Source organism: Syngnathoides biaculeatus, chromosome 7 (assembly GCF_019802595.1).
Source record: "Syngnathoides biaculeatus isolate LvHL_M chromosome 7, ASM1980259v1, whole genome shotgun sequence".
Lineage (NCBI taxonomy): Eukaryota > Metazoa > Chordata > Actinopteri > Syngnathiformes > Syngnathidae > Syngnathoides > Syngnathoides biaculeatus.
Window position 1 is genome coordinate 5,359,904 of NC_084646.1, and position 17,539 is coordinate 5,377,442.

Sequence of the window (17,539 nt, forward strand, 5' to 3'; positions counted from 1 at the left end):
TCTTGACTTTACAAAGTAGGGTCTCAAATTTCATTTTTGAATCCAGGTTTAAAGTCAGATAACGGTTTCAAATTTATGTTTCATGAGAGAGTTTGGAGTCCAAATTCTGGCTTCAAATATTGGTTTCTTGACTGGATTAGGCTTTCAAGTAAAGTTTCAAATTAAGGTTTTAAGTGTGGTTTCAAAGTTGAGTTGAGTTGGTCCTTAGTTAGGACTCAAATGGATTTACAAATAGGGTTTTAAATTGAATTTACATAGTAGGGTTTTAATTTTCAGTTTTGAATTAAGCCTAGGTTAGAGTAGGGTTTTATTTTTGATTTAGGGTTTAAAGTCAGATAACGGTTTCAAATTAATGTTTCATGGGAAAGTTTGGATTTAAAATTCTAGTTAAGGCTTAAAATTTTGGTTTCTTGGCTGGATTTGGGTTTCAAGTAAAGATTAATAGTTTCAAATTAAGGTTTTAAGTGTGGTTTCAAAGTTGAGTTTTACGTCGCTGTTTTGGTTTTTATTGCGTGTTAAGGATTCAAAGAAACACTACAAACCTTAGTTAGGACTCAAATGGTTTTACAAGTAGAGTTTTAAAGTTGAATTTACATAGTAGGGTTTTAATTTTCAGTTTTGAATTAAGCCTCGGTTAGAGGAGGGTTTCATTCTACGTTTTCAAAACAGGGTTAGGTTTCAAGACAGGCTTAACGTCTGTCTGGCGCCCCCCAGTGGTGCTTGTGGGGTTGCAAGGGCCTCGCAGTGACTCGTTCCCTCCCAAAACCCCTTCAGGTACGATTGAGTGTGTTTCTTTTGGACTTCCCCCAAAAGCGCTTTTGAACGCCACGTTGTTACGTAACACCTTGGCTGTCTGTTTTTGTTATCGCAAACATAAATCCGAATCAATCCCGGGGAATATAAGAAACTCCCCAGAGATTCATTTGTAACTTTTATCACCGTAGAAAAAAAAGTACTATAGTGTGGGGGGTCGGGGTATCGGGGCGTGGGGGACTCGAGTTAGCGTCAAATCTTGTCTCCGGGCCAGGTAGGCGTCGAAGATAGCCTTCAGTTTTGGGCTGGGAGGCCATGACGGATGGCAGGAGGCCGTCTCCCGCGACGTCTCCTTTGTGTCTACAAAACAACGGGTCTTCGGTTGTGTTCGCACGACCACACAAAAGTCCAGACACCCTTGCGTGTGCTTGACATGACAGCGTCTCTGCAAACCTTTGAATGATCAGTCAGAATTTAGGGAACGAGAACTTCGGTTTGAAATTTAGGTTTCGAGACCAGGGTTAGGGGTTCAATGAAGGGTTTCACGACAAAATTGAAGTCCGGATTATGGTTTCGAACCAGGGTTGGAATCTCAAATTAGGGTTTGAACACACAGTTGGGGTTTGAAGAACGAGTTGGGGTTTCAAATTTGGGTAGAAAGTTGGGGTTAGGGTTACAAGTTAGGGTATGAAGATTGGGTTTCGAATATAGATTTGGGCTTTAAATCAGGGTGAGGATTTCAGGTAAGAACTTTAAAATAGAGTTATGGTTTGAATTTTGCATCAAAAATGGGTTAAGATTCCAAATAAAGACTGGAGGTTCAAGGTTTCAAACTAAGGTTTTAAGAATGAATGAGGATTCAGGTTTGGGTTTGATTTTTAAATGAGGGTTTCGAGTAAGGATGACGGTTTGAAAATGGGGTCTCATCAAGGGTAGTCAAAGTAGGGTGTCAAATCTTGTCTATGGGCCAGGTAGGCGTCGAAGATGGCCTTCAGTTTTGGACTGGGAGGCCATGATGGATGGTAGCAGGCCGTCTCCCGCGACGTCTCCCTCGTGTCTACAAAACAACGGGTCTTCGGTTGCGTTCGCACGACCACACAAAAGTAAACACACCCTTGCGCGTGTTCGACACGACAGTGCGTCTGCAAACCTTTGAACGATCAGAAGAACTTGGGTTTGAAATTTAGGTGTTTGTGAGGATAGGTTGGATAGGATGGATAGGTTTCAAGCAAGCTAAAGTTTTGAAAATAATGTTTCAAAATACGGTTATGGTTTCAAATTAGGATTAATAAAAACTTTTCTATGGATTTTTCAAACAAGATGGTGTTGTATTAAGTGAAATTCATCTCGACGTGAATATGAGAATCATAACTTCCTGGTAGGAAAGTTTGTGGTTTCAAATCAGGGTTTCAAGTCCCTATGACCCTTGTGAGGATAAGCGGCTCAGCAAGTGGTTGGATGGATGGGTTTCAAGCAAGCTAAGTTTTTCAAAATAAGGTTGTGGTTTCAAATTAAGATTGATAAAAACTTTTCTATGGATTTTTCAAACAAGATGGTGTTGTATTAAGTGAAATTCATCTCGACGTGAATATGAGAATCATAACTTCCTGGTAGGAAAGCGTGTGGTGTTGCGATGACTCCGCTCGTCATCTAAAGGTCAAACCACTCGTTGAAGGTCACGTTGAAACGTCAGAAGCGCGAATAACGAGGCCGGCGAACTTCCCGAAATGTCATCAATCCGTTGAACGCAATCATGTTGTCAGGCTGTCCTTTTTAATTAGCGGGCGTGAAAGGCGGCACGGGGTCAAAGTTCAGACACCCGCACTTCGGCCCCCGTGACACCACCGTGATTGAAAATTCCGGTTGAATTTTGTTCTGAATCGGGTCGGGGTGGCGGCGGCGAACTTCCCGGAAAAGGCGAGCCAGCGAGAGAGAAAGAGATGAGCGAGCTGAGATAACATAACAGGAAGTCGTCACTGACGGGGTGAAAGGACGCCGGCGTCACCGCGGGAAAACTGCGCCGATACTTTGCAGGTTAGGATCAAGGTTTCAAACCAGTCAGCTTTTCAAGACCGGTTTGCTAGGGTTTCAAAGACGGGTTTCGAGCGTAAGAATTTCAAAGTAAGTTTTTAACCCTTTCAGTTGCTCTACCGTGCTGCCAGTTCAATTCTAACTCAAATATATTTGATATTCTATATTCTAATATATTCGATTCTAACTAAATATATAGTTCATATGAATTTCTCTTCCTTCTTAATTGTTTCCTTTTTATATTCATAAAAATATACCGTAAGTTATATGTGTATATCTATGAATTTTATTTTACATATTATTGTATTTTCAACCTTTTTAATGTGCTATGTATTGCTGAGAATAATAATCAGTTAATAACTAAATAATAGCTAATATAATTATTTAAAATAAGTAATACAGTAAAATAATTATCTTTTCATCTTACTTACATTTACACACTGATTTTGCCTTTTGTTGATTGATAATATGAATTTGTATGTTTGTGCTATGTACTTTTTAACGATGCTAATATTAATAACAATAATTTTCTAATTATTAGAACAGGTCGGTGAAATGGTTGTGCAGCTGATAAAGCGTTGGCCTCACAGTTCTGAGGTCCCGGGTTCGATCCCGGCTCCTCTCTGCGTGGAGTTTGCACATTCTCCCCCCCCCGTGCCTGCGTGGGTTTTCTCTGGGTAGTCCGGTTTCGTACCACATCCCAAAAACATGCAACATTAATTGGACACTCCAAATTGCCCCAAGGTGCGATTGTGAGTGTGGGTGTTCGTCTCCATGTGCCGTGCGATTGGCTGGCGACCAATTCAGGGTGTACACCGCCTCAGCCGCGATAGGCTCCAACCCTCCCTTGTGAGGATAAGCGGCAAAGAAAACGGATGGATGAACGGTCGGGTTGGGGGGGGTTTCAAAATTGGTTTTCAACACTGGGTTGAGGTTTTAGATTACGACGTCAAGCGAGGTTCAGGTTTCAAACCCGGATCAGGGTTTCAAAGTAGTGGTTTAAGACTACGTGAGGGTTTCGAGTTAGGGTTTGAAGCCATAGTCACAATTTCAAGACCGCGTTCAAAGTAGGGTTTCAACTCGGGCTTCCAAATTAGGGTTTTGAGCAGGCTTGCGGTTCCAAAAGAGGATTTCTCGAAAGATTTAGCGTCGAAATGGGGTTCGGGTTTCAAATAAGGATTCTGGTTTCAAGCCTCGGTTAGCTTTGTGGGACTGAAGAGAGAAGTCTGCTCCCTTCCGTGTGATGTTTGCCACTTCAGTCTCGGTATAGATTTGAAAAGAAAAGAAGAAAAGGGACGCTCACGTTCTTGTCTCTAACTTGGCATTTCCTTTGTTGTGGGGAGATGGAAAGCACATGTTGGAAAGACAACAACGGGCACGGCTGAGGTATGACGAACCGCACGGGAGCGCCGGAATCTCCCGGAGAACGACTGAATGTGCTCCCTGACTAACCAGGAAATGAACGCAACGCACGCGACCCGTCAGGATGACGCGTGGATGGATTGCACGTCAACAGCTGACGTAATGCTGCTTTCTTACCCATTCTTTTTATTTATTCTTAACTCATTTCAACGACATCCATAATTGCATTTTTATGTATAAATAGACAAATTTAGACAATGCAAAAAAAAAAAAAAAAAAAAGCGATACAACTTCAAAAATAACTGAGGAGAAAGACTCACCCCGCCGCTTACCTCATTCAGCAAGAAAGAAAATAAGAAGAAATTAAATTAAATTATGGTTCTTTTTTCAAATTTCAAAGTAATAGCAGTGACCTGTCGTAAAGCTTTTCAAAATAATATTTAAATGTTCTTAAGCGCTGTAAAAATGTGGAAACCGTGCCTGCGTGGGTTTTCTCCGGTCACTCCGGTTTCGTACCACATCCCAAAAACATGAAACATAAATTGCACACTCTAATTAAAATGATAAAATAATAATTAAATTAAATGATGGTTCTTTTTTGATTCCTTCATATTTGAGAGGGCATAATAATAAGGGAATAATAATCAGTTTATAACTAAATAATACCTATTATAATTCGTTATAATAAGTAATACAATAAAATAATTATTTTTTTTAATTTAATGTGTGTTGAATTATAATATGAATTTGTATGTTTGTGCTATGTAATTTTCATAACAACGATAAGTATAATATTAATAATGATCATAACTTTGTAATTATCAGAACAGGTCGGTGGCATGGTGGAACAGCTGGTAAAACCTGGGCCTCACAGTTCTGTGGTCCCGGGTTCAATCCCGGACCCGCCTGTGTGGAGTTTGCATGCATTTATTGGACACTCTAAATTGCCCGCAGGTGTGATTATGAATGCGACTGTTTGTCTCGATGTGTCCTGCGATTGGCTGGCGACCAGTTCGGGGTGTATCCCTGCGCCTCCTGCCCGTTCACAGCCGGGATAGGCTCCAGCACTCCCCGCGACCCTTGTGAGGATAAGCGGTGAAGAAAATGGATGAATGGATAGGTGATATTGTGTCTTGTTGTTAAGAAGCAGACTAATCTATCACCTTCGGCAATTTATGGATGCTGCTGGTTTAAAAAAAAAAAATCAAGATTTTTAATTCACGTAGGAATACTCATGAACTCTTTGATCATTTGATTATTTGATTGGCCGGAGCTGCGTTTAGTGAAACACGTTTTTATCACATCTGGTACTTTTGGCACCTTACGGATGTTGCAGTTTCAAAATATGGCGGCGGAATTCTTGCTTGATGGGGGAATGCCGAAACTCGTGAAAGCGGCGATGATTGTTCAAAACTTCGCATTTGCTAGATTTGGCCATCTTTTATGGTTAAATCAAAACGCGGATGAAACATCAAGCGACGGATTTTGATTTTCTCCCGTCCCTTTACGAGCTCTATAATAATGTTTAATTTCAGAACGTTCACTTCCATGAGGTACTTAAAAGCACTCGCAGGCATTTTTCACATTTTTTTGTTTACCGCGGCGATGACAGCGGTACTTCGATCCATGGCCGCGGATGAAAGTCCTACTCTGGGTGTGCGTGTGTGAAACGATCCAGTTCCTCGGACTGCGGCGCTGTCACTTTAAAACCCGATTCATCTCCAGGCAGACGACCGCGCGACACAAACAAAACCAAATCCCAGAAAATTAGTTCTTGGGGCTGGTAAACCGCACGCTTTGAACCGAATCCCGTGAGCTCGGGCCAGCGCGTTAGCCCCGCTGAACGCCACATCACACAAAACGGACGGGAGGCCCAAAAAGTTCTGGAGAATGTTAGGGAAACCTCTGCGTGTGTTGCGCGTCACATGCAACACAACAACAGTGGAAACAAAAATGGCAGATGGCTTAAGACTTTTAGTCGTGGTTGCCTGGGAAAAACAGAAGCGTTAGAATAAACACGACCCTCGTCTAGGCAGGTTTTCTCCAACTTTTGGGTTTTTCGAAAACCTTTGGAGTAGTTTTATAAAGAACGCTTGGACTGTAATTCTCTTTTAGTTTGGCAGTAAACTTCACCGGAAATGGCTTCAAAAAGCTTGCTCGGTGGTTAGCATTTAGCTAAGCAGGCTTTCCCAAGACAAACCTTTGGAGTAGTTTTATAAAGAACACTTGGACTGTAATTCTCTTTTAGTTTGACAGTAAACTTCACCAGAAATTGCTTCAAAAAGCAAGCTAGCTGGTTAGCATTAAGCTAAGAAGACTTTCCCAAGACAAACCTTTGGAGTAGTTTTACAAAGAACACTTGGACTGTAATTCTCTTTTAGTTTGGCAGTAAACTTCACCGGAAATAGCTTCAAAAAGCAAGCTAGCTGGTTAGCATTTAGCTAAGCAGGCTTTCCCAAGACAAACCTTTGGAGTAGTTTTATAAAGAACCCTTGGACTGTAATTCTCTTTTAGTTTGGCAGTAAACTTCACCGGAAATGGCTTCAAAAAGCAAGCTAGCTGGTTAGCATTAAGCTAAGCAGACTTTCCCAAGACAAACCTTTGGAGTAGTTTTACAAAGAACACTTGGACTGTAATTCTCTTTTAGTTTGGCAGTAAACTTCACCGGAAATGGCTTCAAAAAGCAAGCTAGCTGGTTAGCATTTAGCTAAGCAGGCTTTCCCAAGACAAACCTTTGGAGTAGTTTTATAAAGAACCCTTGGACTGTAATTCTCTTTTAGTTTGGCAGTAAACTTCACCGGAAATGGCTTCAAAAAGCAAGCTAGCTGGTTAGCATTAAGCTAAGCAGGCTTTCCCAAGACAAACCTTTGGAGTAGTTTTACAAAGAACACTTGGACTGTAATTCTCTTTTAGTTTGGCAGTAAACTTCACAGGAAATGGCTTCAAAAAGCAAGCTAGCTGGTTAGCATTAAGCTAAGCAGGCTTTCCCAAGACAAACCTTTGGAGTAGTTTTACAAAGAACACTTGGACTGTAATCCTCTTTTAGCTTGGCAGTAAACTTCACTGGAAATGGCTTCAAAAAGCTTGCTAGCTCTTTTCCGAAGAATTGTTGAACGTGGAACAAACTGCAGCTCTTTGTGAAGTGAGCAACAGCAAAAATAAATCATCCAAACAATAGCTTGAATCTCAAAATGCTCATAAGTTGGGTCACTTGAAGTGGATCCGCTTGGAATTACGCCAACACAGCTGCCGTACGATCATTTTGCCGACGCAAGGGTCCAAGCAGCAATGTCAACTCTTTCGTGACCTTTTAACGGATAGTTTGCTTTTCTTTGGTTCCGCCTTGAACTTAGCGTGAAACGCACGAGCTCAGCAGAGTCCTCGAAGTGCGCAAATAAATAAAAGCGCACCAAGAATGCTTTGTTTTGACAGCGAGTCATTAGGGGCGCAAACAGCACTCGCATGGATGACGACTCCACCCGAGCTAAACCATGACGAACGCGGAGGGTCCAACGGGGCACTTCCTGCCTCCCAGCAAATGAGGTGAAAGTGTGCGAGCCGGAGGGGAGGGGTGCAATGGGGGGGGGGGGGGGGGATAAGTGCCAGGAACAATAGCGTCACGAAGGTGGTTATTTCGAGCCCACGCGTCGATGAGACGATCTACGGAGGCTATCAGAACGGCGCTTCCTGGCACTAGACTGTCGTTTGATGGCCAAGTGACAGGCAGCTTCCTCTTCCTCCGCCCTTCCTCTTTCCTGCTTCCTCGATGGCCGACGGCTCAGGTTGAGGGGTTGGGGTCAACGGTAGATACAAATCATTTGTCGGTCTTTAAATGAGACGCTTCTGGTAGTTGTACGTATCTAATTTTCCTCACGATGCATAACAAGTTCTTTGAATCAAGTAGAAGAAAATGGAATAGTCCATTGCATGTAAAGGGAGGGGAGCGCGCTCACAAGGATCATAATAGATGTAGGATTTTGATGCGTTTTTAAACTTGAGACTCAAACAATAATGGATGTATTTGTCTAATGGTAAGTCGGCTCCTGGTGAGAAACAAAAAAGTCATGAACCAACAGTGCGGGGTCCAAATGCAGGACTTTGAGGCAGAGGCATAATGTTCAATGCGGTTTACTCCAGAAAGTGGATCGTACACAGTGTAGCAGTCCGACCAGGCAGAGGCACAGAAACGCTAGGCTAGGCGGGATCCAAAAGACATGCAGCAATGTCCGATGATTATGAGGCAAACTAACAAACTCAACCGGACAGGATCAAACAAAAGGGCACAGAACCGCTGTGACTCGGTTCACTTTAACTTACGCGTAGAAGCGGAGAGTCCCAGAGGCATGTGGTGCATCTTGTGCCAACTTAAAAAACACGAGCTTCTGACGTTCTAAAAATGATCCCTCTTTGCAGGTAAATTGTATTTTTAAAGCAATTTTATGAACAACATAAATCCTGCATGGCAGGTGGTGCAACGTCGCGCTGGAAACAGGTTAGACAGCTGTCGGTGATATCGTAGACAAGCACAGGCCAGCAGAGAGTAGGGAGGCTGCACCAATGTTGCAGCCAATCAAAGCAGCTCCTCCCATTCCCTTTGAATACATTGCGACCGACACAATAGGGACATGGTACCATTTTTTGTGTGTGAAAGAACGATCTTTTTACCAAATTGTCACTCTGCCAGGCTCACGTCCACCGACGCTCCTCCTGAAGCGCCAGAGCGCCCAGCTAGACGCTGACCGATCTGCAAAACTGGCAAACATGCACAATGAGCCTTGTGCTGGCACGAAAAGTTTTTGTGCCCCTGCCACAGATGCCGTCTACTAAAATAAGGAGTCAAATCCTCCACTCGTCGCAGGGCTTTTCCACGCCGTGACAACGAGGCACTCTAAAGCAGCCATGCGAGCGTCTGGTCCTAGTCCGTAAGCTCGTTGTGAAGTCTGGTTTTTGTTTTTCCGGACCTTTGTACATGATTTCAACAATTACCTGTAAACACGCATCATGTATTTGGTAACAAATCTCAGAATTATTTTCGGACATAGTGCGAGTACTTTTGGTATCTATTTTCTGCTGGGGTTAACACGGACCCGAAGCCAACGCAAGGCCCAGATCCAGACACACAACCGTTGCCACTCACTCAGTTCCTGGGAAGGAATCCGCACATGAGTCACTCGAATGTATCACTACACGGTCAGTAACTTGATCCGGAAGGCATTTACTGTATTCTCCTCAGATACTTGGGGGAAAGCGAAACGTGTGGTAAATGTTTACATTTGCGTCCCGAGAAGACGGATGAGCACATTAATTGTGAGCGCGCTTGTAAATATTGCATCAGGATGTTGAGGCTCAGGGATTCGAGCGGGATCCTGTTCACACAAAACGCTTTGTCTTCTTGATTTGTTTTAAAAGATTCACATTTTCAAGCGTATTACTCACACCTACAGGATGGCGACAATGACTGTTCCGGAAGACACACAACACGCGCCCATCTATCCTTCCATTTTCTTAGCTGCTTATCCTCACGAGGGCGGCATGAGTGCAGGAGCCTATCCCAGCTGTCAACGGGCAGCAGGCAGGGTACACCCTGAACTGGTTGCCAGCCAATCGCAGGGCACATGGAGACAAACAGCCGCACTCACAATCACACCTACGGGCAATTTAGAGTGTCCAATTGATGTTGCGTGTGGGAGGAAACCGGAGTGCCCGAAGAAAACCCACACAGGCACAGGGACAACATGCGATCTCCACCCAGGTGGGTCCAGGATTGAACCAGGGGCCTCAGAATTGTGAGACCAACGCTTTCCAGCTGTTCCATCGTGCCGCCACCCAACAGACGACCATCCATCCATTTTATTTTGCCGCTTATCCTCACAAGGGTCGCAGGGAGTGCTGGAGCCTATCCCAGCTGTCGAAGGGCAGGAGGCGGGCTACATCCTGAACTGGTTGCCAGCCAATCGCAGGGCACGTCGAGACCAACCGTCGCACTCGCAATCACACCTAGGTGCAATTTAGAGTGTCCAATTAATGTTGCATGATTTTGGGATGTGGGAGGAAACCGGAATACCCGGAGAAAACCCACGCAAGCACGGGGGAAAACATGCAAACTCTACACAAGTGGGTCCAGGATTGAACCCGGGTCCTCAGAACTTTCCATCTGATCCACCGCCCCCCGACAGACATGACATGCTAAATTAGTCTGTCCATTCCTCCATTATCTGAGCCGCTTATCCTCACAAGGGTCGCGGGAGCGCTGGAGCCCAGCGCCGCTATCTTCGGGCACTCAGCACGTTGATAAATTTTGTTGAGGGCAATCTGGGTCAGTCAAAACAGGCAAGCTGGTGGGTGGTGACCATGCGTGGGGCGGTGAGAGTAGGGGGGCGGTGTTCATCCACCCTCATGTTTACTACTGCCACTCTGCTGGGGACAAACCGCACGTTGGCGCTTCTCGTCCAAGTCCAACCACGAGATTCCAGGAACATTCCATCTGATTTATTCATTACGCGTCGGCAATCCAAATGACACTTAATCCAACCATTTTCCGTAGCGCTAGTAAAATCCGATGTCGCAAGGAGGGATTGTGAAATGTACGCTGGATACGCCGTAATCACACGGAATCATTTTGATTTTAATAGTAAAAGCTTACTTAACTGCTAGCGACCCCCTAGCAAAAGCTGCCCTTTTGGAGGGGACGGCGTGGAGGATTTGTGCTGTAAATTTCGTCCACTTGCATGCGCCACATCCACAGATCAGGCAAATTTGGTCGTTTGCTGATGAAGTGCTGCCTTGGTGAGCGAAAACACATTCCATTCTTTCACCGTCGTTACACCGACTCGCTGGTTTCCTCACACTCTGCGGCGAGTCATGGGCCGCTTGTGTTTTCAGCGGTCTCTAAAAAAGGTGGGGTTCACTGGAGAGTTGCCCCCCCCCCCACCTCCTCGCACCTCAAAGAGTCAAAGTTCGAGTCCCGCGGGGCCTCGAAGAAGAGACGACATAAACAGAGGCGACGACGTCCGGCTGTCATGCGATCACGCGGCCGGAATCCCTCGGGGTGTGCGCCGTCGGGACCGAGACGGGGGGGTTACGCATGTGTGGGGGGGGGGGGGGGGGGCTCGTTTAAGGTTAACGACGCCGCGCTCAACGGTCGACGGTGTGCTCTTTGACAAAATGGCGCGCTCTTCCGCGGCTTGCGCGGATTAACGTCGAGAGGTTGTGTGCAAACGTGCTGACGGATGCTTTGCAGACCAGAACTTGGCTACGAGCCTTCGCTCACTTCTCCCCCCGTAAATCCGTGTCGTGAATTTGTCGAGTTGGCCCACATTCCCGAGCCATAAAGAGCATAAAAAGATGCCTCCATGTCGAACATCATGTGTGTCTAATATTAACCGCTCGACCAGAAGGAGCTGCCAATCATGCTCCGGGGAAGGAATTTTTTTTTTTAATAAATCAAACAAGATGGCAAGTGGAGATCAGATAACAAAAGCTTCCTCTTCAGCGATATTCCAAACACTTTCCAAACAATTCACCTGTTCTATCCATCCATCCATCCATCCATCCATTTTCTCTGCCGCTGATCCTCACGAGGGTCGTAGGGAGTGGGGCACTTGATTCAATTCGATTACAAGAGCAGAATTGCAATTCAAGACTCGGGCAACGTTTGAGGGGGAATTTAAGAATCAGACTTTGAATTTGACCAATGTAAAAAAAAAAAAAAAAAAGGCTGCGCTTCGGGCCCGCGGACGGCGGCGGCTCTGAAGAACGCATCCGACAATGCCTCACTCAGCCGCGTGCGACGACAACGCCGTAAAGCGCCCCGGCTCAACACTGTTGTTCACGACGGACTGCGGTGGCTATGAACAACTCCCGAAAGTACCACGGCTCGGCTCCATTACAAGCCACCACGTTCACCGATCACGGCTTCGGCGAAGGCTGCGCGTCGGGCTTGCGGACGGCGGCGGCTCTGAAGAGCGCAGCCGACAACGAAGTAAAGCGCCCCAGCTCGATGGTGTTGTTCATCGCCTACTGTGGCGGCTGTGAACAACCCCCGAAAGCATCACGGCTCGGCTCCATGATAAGCCACCTCCGGGCCGAAAATAAGATAAATAAGATAAGCGGCGATGGCTCATCTCCGCCGCGGAAGTGGATCGGACGGGGAGGCGGTTTGGCCGTGATCGCATATCATCTGAATATGGCTCGAAACAATAGTGTAATATTACCACGGTAACTTCACTCGGTTGTGTTGTCCTTTTCGAAAAGAGCATCCGTGTCAGAAGGGGTGCGTTCGTATCCCGTAGTTAGGGTGCACCGCGTGTTTTCATTGGCGAATGCCAGGATGACATCACGGACAGAGGATGACTTGAATGTCGTAGAATGACACTTCTGCAACTTTGCGCATGGATGCCGCGCTCTCCGCTCACATTTATTTTTTCGTATAGACATCGAAGTGAATAATGATGTGTATTTTTTCATTACAATATCTATTTTAGAATGTTTATAGGGATGACACTTGACCTTTGAGAACGTTAATTTGTGACGTGTGTTCAAACGATACACTGAAACATTGCGTGCACAGCGACTATAAATTTCTCCGTTTGAGCATTGTTTCCTGCGGGTGGGGGGGGGGGGGGGGAGGATTTATTCACTCCAACAAACGAGAGGTCAGGCACCCCGTAATGGCTTTGTTTGACCTTTGAGTTTCCGCCGTATATCCCAGCACCCGAGAGGTCTTTTCTCTTCCAAACAACACCGCAGTGAGTCATGTGCGCAGTAAAAAAAAAAAAAGAGAGAGAGAAATAATAAAAATAAAAAAGAGCAAAGAAAAATCCGAGAGCAGCTTGAATCAAGCAGAGTGAGTCAGGGGCCAACAACGGCCTCCATCTTGTCCTCTTTGCGTGTGCGGTTTCTGGCTCCAATTAAAGACTTCCCGTGGCCTTTTCAAACGAGCGCTCCCCCCTTTCATCCGAAGACGCTCACGTGATCGCGCTTACCTACGCCGCGTCGACCGCAGGACAACAAAGCCGGGCGGCTGCCCTTGAACGCCCGCTTTTTACAAGGCGCGCGGTGCCGCCGTCCCAGTTTGACCGTTCTTGCGCTATTTAGTCATGTGCTCAAAAAAATCTTTGGCGCGTAAGTCAGCGAAGTTGCGGTAAGTGGACGCCGGAGACGTTACTCAGACGCCTCCGCTGACATCAATTACCCAACCGTGTTAGTCGTTTGATAAAACACGTTGAAATATCATCCATCCATTTTCTGAGCCGCTTATCCTCACGAGGGTCAGATGAGTGCTGGAGCTTATCGCAGCTGTCAACGAGCAGGAGGCGGGGGACACCAGCCAGCCAATCGCAGGGAACATGGAGACAGACAACAATCACACTAATTTAGAGTGTCCAATTAATAATTAATGTTGCATGTTTTTTTGGGGATGTGGGAGGAAACAGGAGTGCCCGGAGAAAACCCACACAAGCACGGGGGAGAACATGCAAACTCCACACAAGTGGGTCCAGGATCGAACCCAAGTCCAGCTGATCCACCGTGCCGCCACCCAACGGACATGACATGCGAAATTAGTTCTGTCCGTTCATCCGTGATCTGTGCCGCTTATCCTCACAAGGGTCGCGGGAGCGCTGGAGCCCACCGCCGCTATCTTCGGGCACGAGGCGAGGTACAAATGCAGTTAGTCAAATCCAGAAAATAATAAAATGAGAACACTTAATTGGACCGCCCCGTAAAGGAATAACAAAACATGAATATTTCAGTACTGTACATACAATCATACCATTTGAGTCCTATTTGTTGTTATTTACATTTGTGGTGGTTTTTAGGTGCGTTGGAACGGATAAAAGGTATTTCTATTCATTTCAATCGGGTCATTTGATTTGATATACAAGTTAATTGAATTGACAATTTACGGCAAGCCAATGTACCGCTGTATTTATTTTAAACAGGAAGTAAATAATTAAAATATTTCCTTCCAAGTGGTCCCGGCGCATCGCCGACGGCCGTGACGGTCGCAAAGGGGCGTCGCCGGTTCACCCTTTGTGTCATTCGTCGCCAACGGCGTCACCGCAGCGAGAATAGCGACGTTACCGCAAGTCGCAAAACGCACACCATGAAAAAAAGCGGCTCGAAAGCACAATTTTTGACTTGACGAGGTCGAAACATAACAATAAGCAGCGGCCGGCCGGGTGATCTCAACACGTGGTTTTTGGAGCGCGTCCGTGGGAATTTCATCCGGAATAACATTTGCTCAGGAATAAAGTTCACTTTGTTTTGGACCTGCCGACTCGCCGTCTCCATTACGGGCCGCGTTCTTCCGCACCAAAATTCACCCGAACCCTGCTGGAAGAGAAAACTCATTTGGGATGCATGCGACTGTGCGAAAGGGGAACGAACAGCGCGTCGAGAAAGCTCTCAAAGTGATTCGCTTTTCCCACATTTTGCATATTTTGGGCTCCATCCCAAAATGTATTTCATTCATTATTTTTCAAAAGTCTACACACAAGCATTGTAAGCAGTAACTCATTTGCATTAGACAAATTAATGATTTATAAACCGATTAAGACATGTAATGTATCTTAACTCTTAGTGGGAGTTTAACATATAAATATGATTTATTCATTATATTCATAATTAATATTCTATTTTATGATAGTTTATTTTGTGTTTAAAATGTGTATTCACTGAATGCATTTCATTCTAATTAAATTGGTTGATGAAATGAGTAAAATGTTTCATGTATATGTAAAATCTATTTATTTAACTCTTAGATAAATCACTTGTCCAATTATTTAATTAAAGTAATTCATAAATAATAATTTTAAAATGAACAAATATAGAGTAAGTTTCTTTCGGCTTGTCCCGTCATCTCAGATGAACGCTCATATTTGTTTGGCGTAGTTTTTACGCCGGGTGCCCTTCCTGGCGCAGCCCGTCTTGGGGAGTAAAAAAATGATATAATAAAGCAATTTTAGGGAAAAATTAAAGGACGTTTGAAAGTGTAATAGCTCTCTGGGGCAGATTTGTGTCCCTGTGAAGTCAAAGCAGGGTAATGAGTGGTTTTAACAGCCCTGCCAAGTTTGCCGATAATTAAAAAAATAATCATTTAAAAAGATTAACTAATAAAAAGATTTAGCATTTAAAAAGAGAGTTCAAAAGGTGCTATTTTGGCTACACTCCAAAAGTTTCACAAACTGAAATGGTGAAAATCTGTTTAATGCAATATCTTCACAAGCCATCGCCACATAATTGTCAGTCTTTGCACAATTGTAACCATGTATCCATTTTCTTAGCTGCTTATCCTCACAAGGGTCGCGGGGAGTGCAGGAGCCTATCCCAGCTGTCAACGGGTAGCAGGCAGGGCACACCCTGAACTGGTCGGCAGCCAATCGCAGGGCACATAGAGACAAACAGCCGCACTCGCAATCACACCTATGGGCAATTTAGAGTGTCCAATGAATGTTGCATGTTTTTGGGGATGTGGGAGGAAACTGGAGTTCCCGGAGAAAACCCACGCAGGCACGGGGAGAACACACAAACTCCACACGGGCTGGTCCGGGATTCAACCCGGGACCTCAGAACTGTGAGGCCAACACTTTCCAGTTCATCCACTGTGGCGCCAAACATCCATCCATTTTCTTCACCGCTTATCCTCACGAGGGTCGCGGGGAGTGCTGGAGCCTATCCCAGCTGTCGACGTGCAGGGGGCGGGGTCACACCCTGAACTGGTTGCCAGCCAATCGCAGGGCACATGGAGACAAACAGCCGCACTCGCAATCACACCTATGGGCAATTTAGAGTGTCCAGTTAATGTTGCATGTCTTGGGGGATGTGGGAGGAAGCCGGAGTGCTCGGAGAAACCCCACGCAGGCACCGGGGAGAACATGCAAATTCCACACAGGCGGGTCCGGGAGCGAGCTGTATGTGGCCCCAGGGCCACACTTTGCCCACCGTTGCTATTACAGGATGCGGCAGTTTGCCTCTGTGATGTCAGCGGGTGAAAAATGGCCGACACCGGTATAGATGATGAGGAGAGAGGGTGGTGGTGGACAGATGAGGTGAGGAGACAGAAGATGGCCGCATGACGCATCCAGCGGCGGTGACGGAACGGTAAAACACGCCGGTGTCGCCACGGTAACGAGGGAGAGGCGGACACGTTCTAACGACGCCTCCGTACAGAACATATGGCGGCAGAACCGAGGGCCGGGCCGCGGAGTCTGTTTTCCATCCCCGACCGGACCGCTTTTGGAACCGACTGCAAGCGTAAGCCGAGCTCCGGAAAACATTTCTGCGGCGTAAATCACGCGGCGTGGGAGTGGCCACTATTCCTCGCGTGTTTACCTAACCTCCAAATAATACCATCAATTACAAATTAACTAATCCCCGGATGAAGTAAACCCACTCCGAGGTGGATACGCCCGGCACCGCTTTCGGCGTTAGGCGGGCGGCGGATTGCTCGTTAGATGACGTCGTGCGCCACATGGACTCGGGTCAAAATATGTTAAGAACAGGACAGACTTTTAACGCTGCATTGGCGTGATTATCGAGGGTGGTTTCGTTATCGCAGGTGAGCGATCCAAAAAGGCAAAGCTAAAAAAAAAATAAAAATCCACGAACGAGGTGCAAAAACTACGAGGCAAAACTCGGAAACGTGAATAACGCAAGACTCGACTGGCGCCACGGAAATACTCGAACAAGATGCTTTCGTACTCACACGCAACGAAGCTCTCTCAAAGACAACGAACTGGCAACTCACAATGAAAATCACGAGGCTTAGTACTGTATATGCCTGGCCTGATTACAGTGAAGAAAATAAGTATTTGAACACCCTGCGATCTTGCAAGTTCTCCCACTTAGAACTCATGGAGGGGTCTGAAATTTTCATCGTATTTGCATGTCCGCTGTGAGAGAGAGAATCCTGAAATCACAATGTATGATTTTTTTACGGTTTATTTGGGTGATACAGCCGCAAATAAGTATTTGAACACCTGAGAAAACCAATGTTAATATTTGGTACAGTAGCCTTTGTTTGCAATTGCAGAGGTCAAACGTTTCACCAGGTTTGCACACACTGCAGGAGGGATTTTGGCCCACTCGTCCACACAGATCTTCTCTTGATCAGACGGGTTTCTGGGTAGTGGCCGAGAAACACGGCGGTTCAGCTTCCTCCAAAGATTTTCCATTGGGTTTAGGTCTGGAGACTGGTTAGGCCACACCAGAAACTGGATATGCTAATTACGGAGCCACTCCTTGGTTTTCCACGCTGTGTGCTTCGGGTCATTGTCAAGTTGAAAAACCCAGCCACGACCCATCTTCAATGCTCAGACTGAGGGAAGGAGGTTGAAACCCCAAAATCTCACAATACATGGCCGCGGTCATCCTCTCCTGAATACACTGCAGT